Source organism: Ursus maritimus, unplaced genomic scaffold (assembly GCF_017311325.1).
Source record: "Ursus maritimus isolate PB19 unplaced genomic scaffold, ASM1731132v1 scaffold_8, whole genome shotgun sequence".
Classification (NCBI taxonomy): Eukaryota; Metazoa; Chordata; class Mammalia; order Carnivora; family Ursidae; genus Ursus; species Ursus maritimus.
This window is the reverse complement of record NW_024426996.1, coordinates 15,223,404-15,238,895: the sequence shown is the minus strand read 5'-3', so window position 1 is coordinate 15,238,895 and position 15,492 is coordinate 15,223,404. Positions and strand designations below refer to the sequence as shown.

The window sequence follows — 15,492 nt, the reverse complement described above, 5'->3', positions numbered from 1 at the left end:
TGTGTGCGTGTATGCCACATTTTCTTTATCCATTCATCAGTTGATGGACTTGGGCTGTTTCTATATCTTGGTTATTATAAATAATGCTGCTGTAAACACAGGAGTGCATGTATCCCTTTGAAATAGTGTTTTGGTATTCTTTGGGCAAATACCCAGCAGTGCAATTGCTGGATCAGAAAGTAGTTCTATTTTTAACTTTTTGAGGAACCTCTATACTGTTTTCCCAAGTGGTTGTACCAGTTTGCATTCCCAACACCAGTGTAAGATGGTTCCTTTTTCCACATCCTTGCCAACACCTGTTTCTTGTGTTGTTGATTTTAGCCATTCTGACAGGTGTGAGGTGATATCTCGTTGTTTTGATTGGCATTTCCCTGATGGTCAGTGATAATGAACATCTTTTCATGTGTCTGTTGGCCATCTGTAGGTCTTCTTTGTAGAAATGTCTGTTCATGTCTCTGTCCATTTTTAAATTGGATTATTTGTTTTTTGGGGTTGAGTTTTAGAAGTTCCTTATATATTTTGGATGCTAGCCCTTTATCAGATACATCATTTGCAAATATCTTTTCCCATTCTGTACATTGCCTTTTAGTTTTGCTGAATGTTTCCTTTGCTGTGCAGAAGTTTTTATTTTGAGGTAGTCCCAATAGTTTATGTTTGCTTTTGTTTCCCTTGCCTCAGGAGACATACCTAGAAAGAAGTTGCTATGGCCGATGTCACAGAGGTGACTGCCTGTGTCCTCTAGGATTTTTTTATAGTTTCCTATGTAACATTTGGGTCTTTAATCCATGTTGAATTTATTTTTGTGTATGGCTTAAGAAAGTGGTCCAGTTTCATTCTTTTGCACGTTGCTGTCAAGTTTTCCCAATGCCATTTGTTGAAGAGACTATCTTTTTTCCCATTGGATATTCTTTCCTGCTTTGTTGCAGATTTATTGATCATATAGTTGTGGGTTTATTTCTGAATTTTCTTTTTTTTTTTTCTTTTTTTTTTTTTTTTTAAAGATTTTGTTTATTTATTCGACAGAGATGGAGACAGCCAGCGAGAGAGAGAACACAAGCAGGGGGAGTGGGAGAGGAAGAAGCAGGCTCATAGTGGAGGAGCCCGATGTGGGGCTCGATCCCGGAACGCCGGGATCACGCCCTGAGCCGAAGGCAGACGCTTAACCACTGTGCCACCCAGGCGCCCCTATTTCTGAATTTTCTATTCTTTTCTATTTTTTTAATGCATTCTCTTTTCTTAAAATTTTTAAAAATTCAATTAGCTAACATTAGTTTCAGATGTAGTGTCAATAATTTATCAATTGCTAATAACACCCGTGCTTATCACATCACATGCCCTCCTTAATGCACATCACCCAATTATCCCATCCCCCACCATCCTCACCTCCAGCAACCCTCAGTTTTTTCCTATACTTAGGAGTCTCTCATGGTTTTTCTCCCTCTCTAATGAGTTCCCCTTCAGTTGCCCCTCCCTTCCCCTATGATGCTCTGTGCTGTTTCTTATATTCTACATATGAGTGAAAACATATGATAATTGTCTTTTTCTGATTGACTTATTTTGCTCAGCATATTACCCTCCAGTTCCATCCATGTCGATGGATTTAAAAATAAATCTATTATTTAAAATGCATTATTTTAAAATAAATGCATTTAATAATATGCATTTTTCCAATCCCTTCTGATGGCTGAGTAATCTTCCATTGTGTGTGTGTGTGTATATATATATATATACACACACACACACACACACACACACACACACACACACATATATATATACCACCTCTTTATCCATTCATTTGTTGATGGACATCTTGGCTCTTTTCACTATTGTGGCAATTGATGCTATGAACATTGGGGTGCAGGTACCCCTTTGGATCACTACATTTCTATCTTTGGGGTAAATACCTAATAGTGCAATTGCTGGGTTGTAGGGTAGTTCTATTTTTAACTTGAGGAAACTCCAACCTCCATTCTGTTTTCCAGAGTGGCTGTACCAGCTTGTACTCCCACCAGTGGTAAAAGAGGGTTCCCCTTTCTCCGCATCCTCTCCAACATTTGTTGTTTCCTGTCTTATTAATTTTAGCTGTTCTGACTGGTTTAAGGTGGTATCTCATTGTGGTTTTGATTTGTCTTTCCATGATACCAAGTGATGTGTAGTATTTTTTCATGTGTCTTTTGGCCATTTGTATGTCCTTAGAGAAATGTCTGTTCTGCCCATTTCTTGACTAGATTCTTTGTTGCTGTTGTTGTTGCTGTTTGGGGTGTCGAGTTTGATAAGTTCTTTATAGATCTTGGATACTAGCCCTTTTTCTGATCTGTCATTTGCAAGTATCTTCTCCCATTCCATAGGTTGCCTTTTAGTTTTGTTGATTGTTCCTTTTGCTGTGAAAAAGATTTTTATCTTGATGAAGTCCTAATAGTTCATTTTTGCTTTTGTTTCCCTTGCCTTTGGAGACGTGCCTAGCAAGAAGTTGCCGTGGCCGAGGTCGAAGAGGTTGCTGCCTGTGTTCTCCTCTAGGATTTTGATGGATTCCTCTCTCACATTTAGGTCTTCCATCCATTTCGAATTTATTTTTGTGTATGGTGTAAGAAAATGAGCCAGTTTCATTCTTCTCCGTGTGGTTGTCCAATTTTCTCAACACCATTTATTGAAGCGACTGCCTTTTCTCCATAGGATATTCTTTCCTGCTTTGTAGAAGATTAGTTGACCATGGAGTTGAGGTTTCCATTTCTGGGTTCTCTATTTTATTCTGTTGCTCTATGTTTCTATTTTTGTGCCAGTACCATATTGTTTTGATCAATACAGTATGCTTTGTAATATTATTTGAAGTCTAGAATCGTGATGCCTCCAGATTTGCTTTTCTTTTTTAAGGTTGCTTTGGCTATTCAGGGTCTTTTCTGGTTCCATTCAAATTTTAGGATTGTTTGTTCTAGCTCTGAAAAATGCTGGTGGTGTTTTGATAGGGATTGCATTAAATGTATAGATTGTTTTGGATAGTATAGACATTTTAATAATATGCGTTTTTCCAATCCATAAGCATGGAATGTCTTTCCATATCTTTGTGTTATCGTCAATTTCTTTCATTGGTGTTTCATAGTTTTCAGAGTACAGGTCTTCCACCTCTTTAGTTAGGTTTATTCCTAGGTATCTTATAGTTTTGGATGCAATTGTAAATGGGACTGATTCCTTAATTTCTCTTTCTGCTGCTTCATTATTCGTGTGTAGAAATGCAACAGATTTCTGTATGTTGATTTTGTATGCTGTGAATTTTTATATCAGTTCTAGCAGTTTTTGGGTGGAGTCTTTCGGGTTTTCTACGTATAGTATTATGTCATCTGCAAATAGTGCGTTTTACTTCTTCTTTGCTGATTCGGATGTTCGTTATTTCTTTTTGTTGTTTGCTGTTGCTGGGATTTCCAGTACTATGTTAAATAACAGTGTTGAGAGTAGACATCCCTGTATTGTTCCTGACGGTAAAGAAAATCTTCAGTTTTTCCCCATTGAGGTGATATTAGCTATGTTTTTTGTTTGTTTGTTTGTTTTTGTTTTTGTTTTGTATGTGGCCATTATTATGTTGAGGTATGTTCTCTCTAGCCCTACTTTGTTGAGGGTTTTTTAAAATCATGAATGGATGTTGTACTTTGTTAAACACTTTTTCTGTATCTATTGAAATGATCACATGGTTCTTATGCTCTCTCTTATTAATGTGGTGTAGCACATTGACTGATTTGTCAATATTGAACCAACCACCCTTGAAACCCAGGAATAAATCCCAATGGATCGTGGTGAACGATTTTTTTAAATATATTGTTGGACTTGGTTTGCTAGTATTTTATTGAGAATTTTTATGTACATGGTCATCAGGGATATTGGCCTGTAGTTCTCTTTTTTAGTGGAGTCTTTGTCTGGTTTTGGAATTAGGGTAATGCTGGCTCATAGAATGAATTTGGAAATTTCCCTTCCTTTCGTATTTTTTGGAATATTTTGAGAAGAATAGGTATTAATTCTTTTTTGAATGTTTGGTAGAATTCTCCTGTGAAGTCATCTGGCTCTGCACTTTTGTTTGTTGGGAGTTTTGGGATTAGTGATTCAATTTCTTTGCTGGTTATTGGTCTGTTCAAGTTTTCTGTTTTTTCCTGTTTCAATTTTGGTAGTTTATATGTTTCTAGGAATTTATCCATTTCTTCCAGGTTGTGTAATTTGTTGGCATGTAATTTTTCATAATATTCTCTTATGATTGTTTGTATTTCTGTGGTGTCAGTTGCTATTGCTCCTCTCTCATTTGTGATTTTATTTATTTGAGTCTTTTCTCTTTTTTTCTTGATAAATCTGGCTAGAGGTTTATCAATTTTATTGATTTTTTTTCCCAAAGAACCAGCTTCTGGTTTCATTGATCTTTTCTATTGTTTTTTTTAGTCTCTACATTATTTATTTCTGCTCTAATTTTTATTGATTCCTTCCTTCTTCTGGTTTTAGATTTCATTTGTTGTTCTTTTTCCAGTTCCTTTAGGTCCAAGGTTAAGTGTTTTATTTGGTATTTTTCTTGCTTCTTGAGGTAGACCTGTATTGCTATAAACTTTCCTCTTAGAACCGCTTTTTGATGTGTCCTAGAGGTTTTGAACTGGTGTGTTTTCATTTTCATTTGTTTCCATGTCCTCTTAAATTTTTGGTTGACAATTCATTGTTGAGTAGCATGTTATTTAACCTCCACGTATTTGTGGTCTTTCCACATTTTTTTCCCTTGTGGTTGACTTCTAGTTTCATAGTGTTGTGGTCAGAAAATGTGCATGTTACGATTTTGATCTTCTTGAATTTGTTGAGGTTTATTTTGTGGGCTACTGTGTGATCTATTCTGGAGAGTGTTCCATGTGCACTTGAAAAGAATGAGTATTCTGCTGTTTTAGGATGAAATGTTCGGAATATATCTGTTAAATCCATCTGTTCCAGTGTGTCATTCAAAGCCATCATTTCTTTGTTGATGTTCTGTTTAGATGTTCTGTCCATTGATGTAAGTGGGGAGCTATAGTCCCCTACTATTATTGTATTATTAATAATTAGTTCCTTTATGTTTGTTACTAACTGTTTCATGTATTTGGGTGCTCCTATGTTGGGTGCACAAATATTTACAATTGTTGTATCTTCTTGTTGAATTGTCCCCTTTATTATCATATAGTGTCCTTTGTCCTTTGTTATAGTCTTTGTTTTAAAGTCTATTTTGTCCAATACCAGTACTGCTACTTGTCTTTCTTTTGATATGCATTTGCATGATAGATGTTCTTCCATCCTCTCACTTTCAATCTGCATGTGTCTTTAGGTCTAAAATGGGTCTCTTGTAGGCAGCATATTGATGGGTCTTGTTTTTTTAATCCTTCTGTCACCCTATGTCTTTTAATTAGAGCATTTAGTCCATTTACATTCAAAGTAATTCTTGATAGATGTATATTTATTGCCATTTTATTACTTGTTTTGTGGTAGTTTCTGAAGATTTTCTCTGATCCTTTCTTGTCTTTCTACTTTTTCATGTTTTGCTGACTTTCTTTAGTGATATATTTGAATTTCTTTCTCTTTATTCTTTGCTTATTTATTAATGGTTTTGATATATGATTATCATTAGGTTTATATATAACTTAGAGGCCCATTTTAAACAATATTAATAATTCAATGCAACCAAATTTTACAAACACCTACTAAGAATACTTGGCTAATTTCTTCTCAGTAATTGGTAAAATACATGAATGAGACACAGTCCTTGCTTTGTAGATAATAGCAGTCTAGAAGTTATGATCAGCATATTTTTCTTTCTGTATCAGTTTTATTTGGGTATAATTTACATACCCAAATTGTATATACATAATTTAGATATAGCTTTGCATATAGTTTACATACCATTTTATATGTACAGTTTGATGAGTTTGAGATATATATATATATATCCATAACCATCATCCCATATAAAATATATAACATCCTTTTACCCTATAAATTTCCCTTGTGATCCTAGATATAGTCACCTCTTGCTCCAAACAATGACTGTTCTGATTTTTTTCCCACTGTAGACTAATGTTGATTATTCCACAAATGTTTTATGAATGAAAACAGTGCTCCATGAGTCTTTCACAGTTCCACATGTCTGTGAGCAGAGGTAATGGCTGCTTTTGTTCAGGATGATTTTTCTTAAGGTGTTTGTATAGTGTGTAACTTTGGAAGCTAGAGGTAATGTCTTCCTCCTGAGAAAAGGGCAGGTTTGTTATTGTCCAGTGAGCTAAAGATAATGTGCCCCTGTGGGGCACAGGTCAGGCAGGCTTACTGCCCACTTTTATAGATTAAGATTCCCAAAGCTCCCACCTTCTTCTCCTGTAACACAATTCACTGTGCAAGTGTGATATTCTGGCTAATCCTATCACTGTGAGTAATAAAGTCCTTTGTCTTTGACCCAGCAGTCTCATGTCGCATGCCAGCAAACATGAAACTTTCAAGCTTACACACTGCATGCCATTTCAAATCTTTTACAATTCTTTTTTTTTTTTTTAGATTTTATTTATTTATTTGACAGAGATAGCCAGTGACAGAGAGAACACAAGCAGGGGGAGTGGGAGAGGAAGAAGCAGACTCCTAGCGGAGGAGCCTGATGTGGGGCTCGATCCCAGAACACTGGGATCACGCCCTGAGCCCAAGGCAGACGCTTAACGACTGCGCCACCCAGGCGCCCCCTGAATCTTTTACAATTCTTGACAATAGTATATATTCTTTTGTGTCTGGTTTTTTTAGCGTAGCATAATGTTTTTGAACACTATCCATGTTGTTTCACAAATTAATAATTAGTCCCTTTTATTGCTGAATTGTACTAATGGCGTGATTATATCAAATAGGTTTATGTTCACTTGTTGATGTACATTTGGGTTGGTAACAGTTTAGAAGTCAAGATCAGCACATTTTCTAGGTAGTAGTTATTATATGTAGTCCAATAGAGATATTTATAAAATGCTATTATAGTACAGAAGAAGGAGTGATTAATTGTGCAAAAAGAAAACTTCATAAATGTGTTGATATTTGTGGTGGACCTTGAAGAATGAGTCTCTTCTCTTCTTTAGAGGGATAGAAGAGTATAGAAGGCCTGGCCTAGTGCCCTGTTAAAAAGAAATGAGAGTTCTTTTCAAATGTCTAGTCTTAGAATTTTATATATGTACTTCCATGAATGACAGATTTTTCTTTTAAAAAGTTTTATGCTTCATTTGAAAGTGAGAGAGGTGACTCTTCTAATTTTAAGCATCCTCGAAACATAACTCTTCTTGTTCAGGTCATCAGCGTGATCAATCCCTGGTGACACTATAATGTTTTGAGGGGCTAGTGAGGTGCTGTCAGCCCTCCCCCATTCTTAATAAATGAATAGTAATTTAATTAATATGGGTTATTTATGTTTTCCCAATATTTGGTAGATAGTAAAATCACGTTTAGGAAATGCTGCTATTTTTATAGATTTACAGCCTGCAATCTAAGTAAGTGTACTTTTTGGCAACTAGTGCTTCAAGGCTCTGAATCTGATCATTCCCCCCCAAGCAGAACGCTGTCCTACCACCCCTCCGACGTAGAAATCCTCAAACAGCTACTGCTCAGCCCACACCCCAGTCTTCATCGTCTCAGTGCTCTTGCCGCGGGCTAGTCCTGCTTCAGAAGACTTTTTCGGTGAGAGGAAGCTTAGTTCTATCCCTTTTGACTAATTATAATTCTTGAGTCTTTACCTTTCATAACACTAACGCTTTGAATAAAATGGCCTCCCTTAGAAATATTTGTTTCAGGCTGACTGTATATCTAATATTCAGGGGCCTCTAAAGGAAATAAAACACTTGGTATAATTTTATAATTTATGAAAGAGATACAAGTAACATATGTGAAATAATTAATACCTAATTATGTTACTGACAGTGAGTGCCTGAATTAATTGGTAATGGAGAGGCATGAAGATAGTGGTTGAGTGTAGAATCTGAAACCAGGGCGCCTGGGTGGCTCAGCTGGTTATGTGTCTACCTTCAGCTCAGGTCATGATCCTGGAATCCCAGGACTGAGTCCTGCATCAGGCTCCCTGCTCAGTGGGTAGTCTGCTTCTCCCTCTGACCCTACCCCCTCTTGTGCACTCTCTCTGTCTCTCACTCTCTCTCTCTCAAATAAATAAATAAAATCTTAAAAAAAAAAAAAGAATCTGAAATCAAACTGCCTGGTTTGAGTTCTGGCTCTACAATTTACTAGCAGCCTGACCTTGCTGGAGTTACTTGACTGCTTTGGACCTTTGGTGAAATGAGGATGATAACAATAACAATAACAATAACAAAATCTGCTTCACAAGGTTATTGTGAGGATTATGTGAATTAAAATGTATAAACACTTATGACATTGCCTGGTACATACTAAGTAATATATGTGTTCTCTGTTGATGATGATGATGATTTTAGTTATAGTAAGTTCCAAAGGAGGTAGGAATAAGCATTGTGTGTTTGGGTTAAATTTAGTACACAGGCTTGGGCAAATGCTTCACAGGACATTTATCGGGGGAGTAATGAACAATAAATTGGGAAAGTAAACCGAGTTAGATTATGATACCTTGAAAATGAGCTAAGTTTAAACAGGATGTGTTATGCAGTTGGCAGCTGTTGAGGCTCTGGACCATATAAAATACATGTTTGGAATGATCAGTTTGGCAGTGGCACTGAGAGAAGGGCCCTTAGAAGCATGAAACTGGGGGTTAGAGTGAAGTCATCATCTAGATGTGAGGCAAAGGCATGGTGGCGAGAGCAGAGCAAAGCTAGTTAGGAGACAGGAAATGGGGAGGAGAGGAAAAAATAATATTTTAGTAAAGGAGCAGGAAGAAGGACACCATAACTGTTGGTCTAGCTAGGAAAGAGAAAACAATGATTGAATCTGGATTATGTAGCATTCTGTTAATGACAAAAATCCTGGTAAATGACCTTAAAGCATTATGAGAATGGCTTCTGGATCTCAAAGCAAGCCTGACTTGTGTTTCTAATAGTTTCTTTGATAAGTATAATTTTTTCCTAATTAATTGGAAACTGGCCATCTATTCATGTTATGTAAGACAGCAATAAAAAAAGGTGATATAATGGGACTTCATATTTACTTGAGTGTTACATTTCATAACCGTGTTGGAAAGTAGAATTTTCTACAATCCTTAAATTTGTTTTATGTTTCTTTTTACTCTGAGTTTGTAATTTAAGTTGTGCTAATACTTGAATTTTTCTGTGACCTTTATGGATGTTTTCATTTTATGTTTAAATCCTTGAAATCCTAAAGCAGCTCTGTGAGAAGTAAATACTATTAGAATATTTCCTCCAGGGTCTGTTAATATTGTCTTTTGCATTTTTTATAACAATGTTAAGCTATGATATAATAAATATTTAAGTACCTACACTTTGTTCTGTTATTACTTTATTTGTTCCTTCATTTTTTAGGAATTCTAGTAATATATGTGGTGGTCTATATAAGGGGATGGTGTAAGTATGCAGCAATGTAGTTTAGTGGGGGCAAAAAAGCAAAAAAACTCTTCACAATCCAGAGTAAAATAATAATTGCTCAGATACTGTTAGTTTATCGCTTGAGCAAGTCACCTTAGCCTCTTGGGTCCTATATATAGCAGGGACATCAGCCATACTTCTTAGGAGCTTTGTCAAGATTATATGAAATTACATGGATTATATGGGATTTTTGAAAAGCCCTATGTATAAATATTGATGATGATGATTATTTGCAAGATAATGTGTTAGAAATGTCAAAATATGATGGATTCTTTTTTTTTTAAAAGATTTTATTTATTTATTTGACAGAGATAGAGACAGCCAGCGAGAGAGGGAACACAAGCAGGGGGAGTGGGAGAGGAAGAAGCAGGCTTATAGCAGAGGAGCCTGATGTGGGGCTCGATCCCATAACGCCGGGATCACGCCCTGAGCCGAAGGCAGACGCTTTAACCGCTGTGTCACCCAGGCGCCCCAAAATATGATGGATTCCAATTCTTACTGTTGCCATAACTCTGTCTTTTCTTTCTCTCAGATAATTTCATTGCCACTTAAAAGCATGCTTGCTTAACAGTTGTTCACCTTTATTTTTTCTCCCAATCCCCCACTTTTTTTCCCATGAAAGGTAAGCTTGGGATTTGCATGAGTAATTTTCCAGTGTCTGGTGAGGCCTAACTGAGCTAAGCACATGACTACAGATGTTAGCACCTGGAGTGAGAGAATATGTGTTAGTCATGATGTAATAAAACTCTTAGGAGTTAATAACTTTGTCCTTTTCCAACTAAACTGACACTGTGCTCTATGGTTCCTTTTTTAAAGGCAAAAAGGAATTTGTCACTTTCTCTGCTAATTTTCCCTTCATAAAGGACTAAGCACACGAGCCTTATTCTTTTCTCCCCTGGGGTGAGAATATCAAGCGTGCTGCAGCAAGGCTGGCCTTTATTTGCTGGCCTCTGCCGGGAACGGACACGCGGCAGCTTCTGAGCTCTTCTACCTGACTGCTTTCAAGCTGTCGAAGGGGAAAGAGTGGCGGGTCAACGTGGCGAAAGTTTCACATGGAAGGGTCTGCCAAGAATTAGAATCTTAAAAGTAAAAACTCGAAATATATGTGCATAAATATCAAGACAAGAATAGTGATACATATATATATATATCAGTGTTATTTATACAGTCTTATTTTCTAAGATTTATATATATATGTGTGTGTGTCTGTAGTAGTCATATATATATATGACTACTATATGTATACCATATATGTCTGTATGGATGGTTATATATATCCATCTATATAGGCGTATCTAGATCTATAGATTTAGATTTGTAGACACATGGATATATGTGTGCCTCCAGGTATTTGATTTTGGCATAAAGAATAAATATTTTTATTACTCAGATCACTTTTTCTCATGGAATTTTTGAATTTATGGGCCTCTGCTGGAGTTTATAATGTAATATTTGAGAAGCAATTTAGAGCAGTGGTTAAGAACAGTCTCTGCAGCCACACTGCCTAGGTTCAAATGCATGGTTGTTTTTAAACAGCCATTTATCAGCCATAGGACTGTAGGTATCTTGCAGTACCTTAGTTTCCCCATCTGTGAAGTGCAAATAATAGTTGTACTTACTTCACAGAGTTGTGAGGATTAAAGCATGCACACACACACGCACATACATATCTGTGTATATATATATCACTTAGAACAGTGAGCTGAGCATGTGTGAACCCTATATAGTATTAAGCAATTGAAAATCATATTTCTATCTGAAAGTAAAGAGAAGGTAGGTGTGCCTGGGTGGCTCAGTTGGCTAAGCGGCCAACTCTTGATTTCAGCTCAGGTCATGATCTCAGGGTTGTGAGATCAAGCCCCATGCTGGCTCTGTGCTCAGCAAGGGGTCTGCTTGTCCCTCTCCCTCTCCCTCCCTTTGCCCCTCCCCCTGTTCCCATGCTCTCTCTCTCAAATAAATAAATAAATAAATAAATAAAATCTTTAAAAAAAAGTGGAGAGAATGTCATATACAGTTTTTCAGTGGTTGTTAATGTATTTTATAGTCTTCTAAATTAAGGTGTGGCATTTTCAGATAGAACAGTCAGATGTTAAACGAGCGCAGCAATTCAGTAAAGGGCCAGGACTAGACAGGACTTCTACGCTATTTATTGCTCTTTTATCTTTAGAAGTATTAACCGTAACTGAACTAGAAAATCTCTCCTACTAATCATGTCATTTCTAGAAGTACGATGTTATTAAAGCACCATTTTGAAGAAATACGGTATTTTAGAATTAACAGAAATTTTAGCTATCAGATAGTTCATTCAGCCTTTTGTACTTAGGGATCAGAGGCCGAGAAAATGACTTTTTCAAGGTCAGGTAACTAATTCTGAAGACATGTTTACTAACTTCTAGTGTAGTTCCCTTTTAATTATAAGAGCATACGTGAAACCTGCCGGTGGTAGTCCAGCAAAGAACAGAGTTTGCTTCTCCTTTGTGTCTTCTTATAGTAAGGCATATATGTTGTGTAATTTTTTATTTTGATACACTTTCACACTTACAGAAAAGTTACAAGAATAGTGCTAGGAACTCTTAAACACCCTTTACCCAGATTCACCAACTGTTTACATTCTGTTCCATTTGCTTTATCATCCCATCTATATATCTATCTGTTTGTTTATGATTTTATTTTTGAATATTTTGAAAATAAGTTGGAGACATCTTGTCCATTTATAAATGCTTAAGTGTGCATTTCCTAAGAGAAACTGCAATTATCTCATAACTGCAATCATCAATAATTGAGATGAGAAAATTTAACATTGATACAATAATCTAATCCAGTTTATACTTAAATTTACATATATATATATGACCTATATATACATTACATATACTATTCTATGTATAGTGTTTGTATATATATAATGATATATATATATACACACATATATATAATGATATATATATATGAAATATTACTCAGCCATCAAAAAGAATGAAATCTTGCCATTTGCAATGATGTGGATAGAACTAGAGTGTATTATGCTAAGCGAAGTAAGTCAGAATAAGACAAATACCATATGATTTTACTTATACGTGGAATTTAAGAAACAAAACAGATGAACGTAGGGGAAGGGAAGGAAAAATAAAATAAAGTAAAAACAGAGAGGAAGGCAAACCATGAGAGACTGTTAACTATAGAGAATAAACAGGGTTGCTGGAGGGGAGCATGGAGGGATGCACTAAATGTGGGATGGGCATTAAGGAGGGCACTTTTGGGATGAGCACTGGCTGTTATATAGAAGTGATGAATCACTAAATTCTACTCCGGAGACCAGTATTATGCTCTATGTTAACTAACTTGATTTTAAATTAAAAAAAAAAGAAAATAAAATGGTCAGAGATTGTTCCAAGCGAAAGTACATTAAAGAGACGTGACTGACAACTAAACACAAGGGTTGACCCTGGCTTGGATCCTGAGCCAGAGAAAGTACCCAGTATGTGATCTATTCTGGAGAATGTAAAACAGTCTCTTACCTTTTTCTGTCTTCTTTTTTGTACCTTGAGATTTTTGAAGCACACAGACTAGTTAGTTTGTAGAATGTCCTTCAGTTTGGGCTTGTGTGCTGTTTCCTCATGATTAGGTTCAGGTTATGCAGTTTTGGCAGGAGTACGTCAGAAACGATGGATAACGTGTCCTTCTCGGAGCATCCTATCAGGAGGCACATGATGTCAGCTTATTCCAACACTGATGATGTCAATTTTGATCACATTGGGTCTTCCAGGGTTCTCTGCAGGAAAGTTACTGTTTTACACTTTCTAAATAATGATGAATTTGTGGGAGATACTTTGAGATTATCTAAATATCTTTTCCCCAACAAACTTTTTCCCACTAATTTTTTTATCCATTGATAATTTGCAGCTTTATTATTGCTTCCATATTTATTGACGTTCTACTGAAAAAAAGGAGATTTCTTACTTCTATTTATTTATGTCTATCCACCTATCTGTATCTATCAGTAGAACTCATGTATTCTTGTTTTTTTTTTTTTAGAGATTTTATTTATTTATATGAGAGAGAGAGTGAGCACAAGCAGGGAGGAAGGACAGAGGAGGGGGGAGGGAGAAGCAGATTCCCTGCTGAGCAGGGAGACCGACATGGGGCTTGATCCCAGGATCCTGAGATCATGACCTGAGCCAAAGGCAGACGCTTAACTGACTGAACCACCCAGGCATCCCTGTGTATTCTTGTTTTATTCTACAGGTATCATCAGTTAGTATTGTTCATTCAGATGCTTAAGTTGTCCTGTATTTGGCCAGTGATTTTAAACTAGCTTCTGTGTCCTTTTGCTATTTTCCCATCATACATGAGTATTTCCTTACTTTCTGGCACATGTTATTCTAAGATCATCTTGTTCTTTTTTTGACCAAGCCCTCGAGCTTTTTATCCAAGTAGGCATGGTTCCATTTCAAAGTAAATGGTATTTAGAAGTCAAGATCTGGACAGTAGATATACTCTTTCATTGCTATTGGTATATTATTACTTCTAGGGCCTCTCAGCAAACAGCAATAAATATGTCTCTGTTTCTTTTTTAAAATTTTTATTTATTTATTTGAGAGAGAGAGTAGGGCGAGAGAGAGAGAGAAAGTGAGAGAGAGAGCATAAGCTGGGAGGAGGAGCAGAGGGAGAGGGAGAAGCAGACTCCCTACTGAGCAGGGAGTCTGATGCAGGGCTCGATCCCAGGACCTCACGATCATGACCCGAGCTGAAGGCAGACGCTTAACTGACTGAGCCACCGAGGTGCCCCTATTTGTTTCTATATCTCTTCATCTATCTATTTAAAACCATGAGATGTTGGTCAAGGGGTACAGGGTTGCAGGTATATAGGATGAATACGTCTAGAGTTCTAATGTATAGCGTGATGACTATAATTAATAATACTTTATCTGATACTAGAAATTTGCTGAGAGTAGATTTTAGATGCTTCAGTCACACAAAAAATGGTTAACTATTGAGATGATATGTTAATTAGCTTGACTGTAGTTACATTTCTTTCTTCTTTTTAAAGATTTTTATTTATTTATTTATTTGAGAGAGAGCAAGAGTGAGAGAGAGCATGAGTGGGGTGAAGGGCAGAGGGAGAAGCAAACTCCCTCCTGAGCAGGGAGCCCAATGCAGGGTTTGATCTCAGGACTCTGGGATCATGACCTGAGCCAAAGGCAGACGATTAACTGACTGAGCCACCCAGGCACCCCTCATTTCTATGTATATATACCTAAATTGTCATATTGTACACCTTAAATATATTCAATTTTTATTAAAAAATAAAATAAAAGCTGTGAGTCCATACTGATACCTCTAATTCTGATCTCAAACCACAGGATACGTTCTTTTCTTCCCATTTCCATATTTGTAACTTTCTCTTCCAACAGTGAGGAATCTGGCTTTCCATTATGTTCAACATATATATATTTATTGGCTCAACTTGGAATACACAGAAGGTAATTTCATAATCCTTCCAGTGTCTCTATAACCATCCTGGGGAAGGACTCCACTTGGCACTGCTTCTGTCACATGCCCACTCCCTGTGCTGGCCACTGTTTGGCGGAGAGCTCAGGAACTCTGCATAATCACATCCAGGCCTACCCTAAGGCAGTGGGATGGTGCTACAAACTGACACAACAAGACATGAGGAAGGACAGTTCTGCAAAGATAGGCTTCGGGGAGTTCCAAATAACATATGTCCTGCCAAGCTTCCTATTTAAAAAAAAATTTTTTTATGTTTAGGATTTAGTTATCTTTCACCGAACTGCTAATTAAATATATTCAGGGGCAGTAAAGCTAGATTTCAATTCAACTTATCTAAAACTAGAGTGTAAATTAATTTGATATTTTGAACAACTTAAATGTGTTCAGATTACATGAGCATAATGATACCTCATCCAAGATCAAAGTTTAACACATCAAAGTCCATCATAATGTG

The 15,492-nt window shown here is 36.6% G+C and overlaps 1 protein-coding gene across 2 annotated transcripts in view; it reads left to right on the top strand.

Moving 5' to 3' along the window:
• Positions 1-15,492, top strand: part of ARHGAP24 (Rho GTPase activating protein 24) — a 489,199-nt gene that overhangs the window by 56,660 nt on the left and 417,047 nt on the right. The window contains exon 1 of one of the 2 annotated variants that reach the window (XM_040624950.1): positions 7,008-7,686. The exons of the other annotated variant lie outside the window; for it this stretch is intronic. The gene's annotated coding sequence lies outside the window, so the exon portion shown is untranslated. Of the gene's footprint in view, positions 1-7,007; positions 7,687-15,492 lie in introns of those variants that run through there. 2 annotated transcript variants of the gene reach the window in all.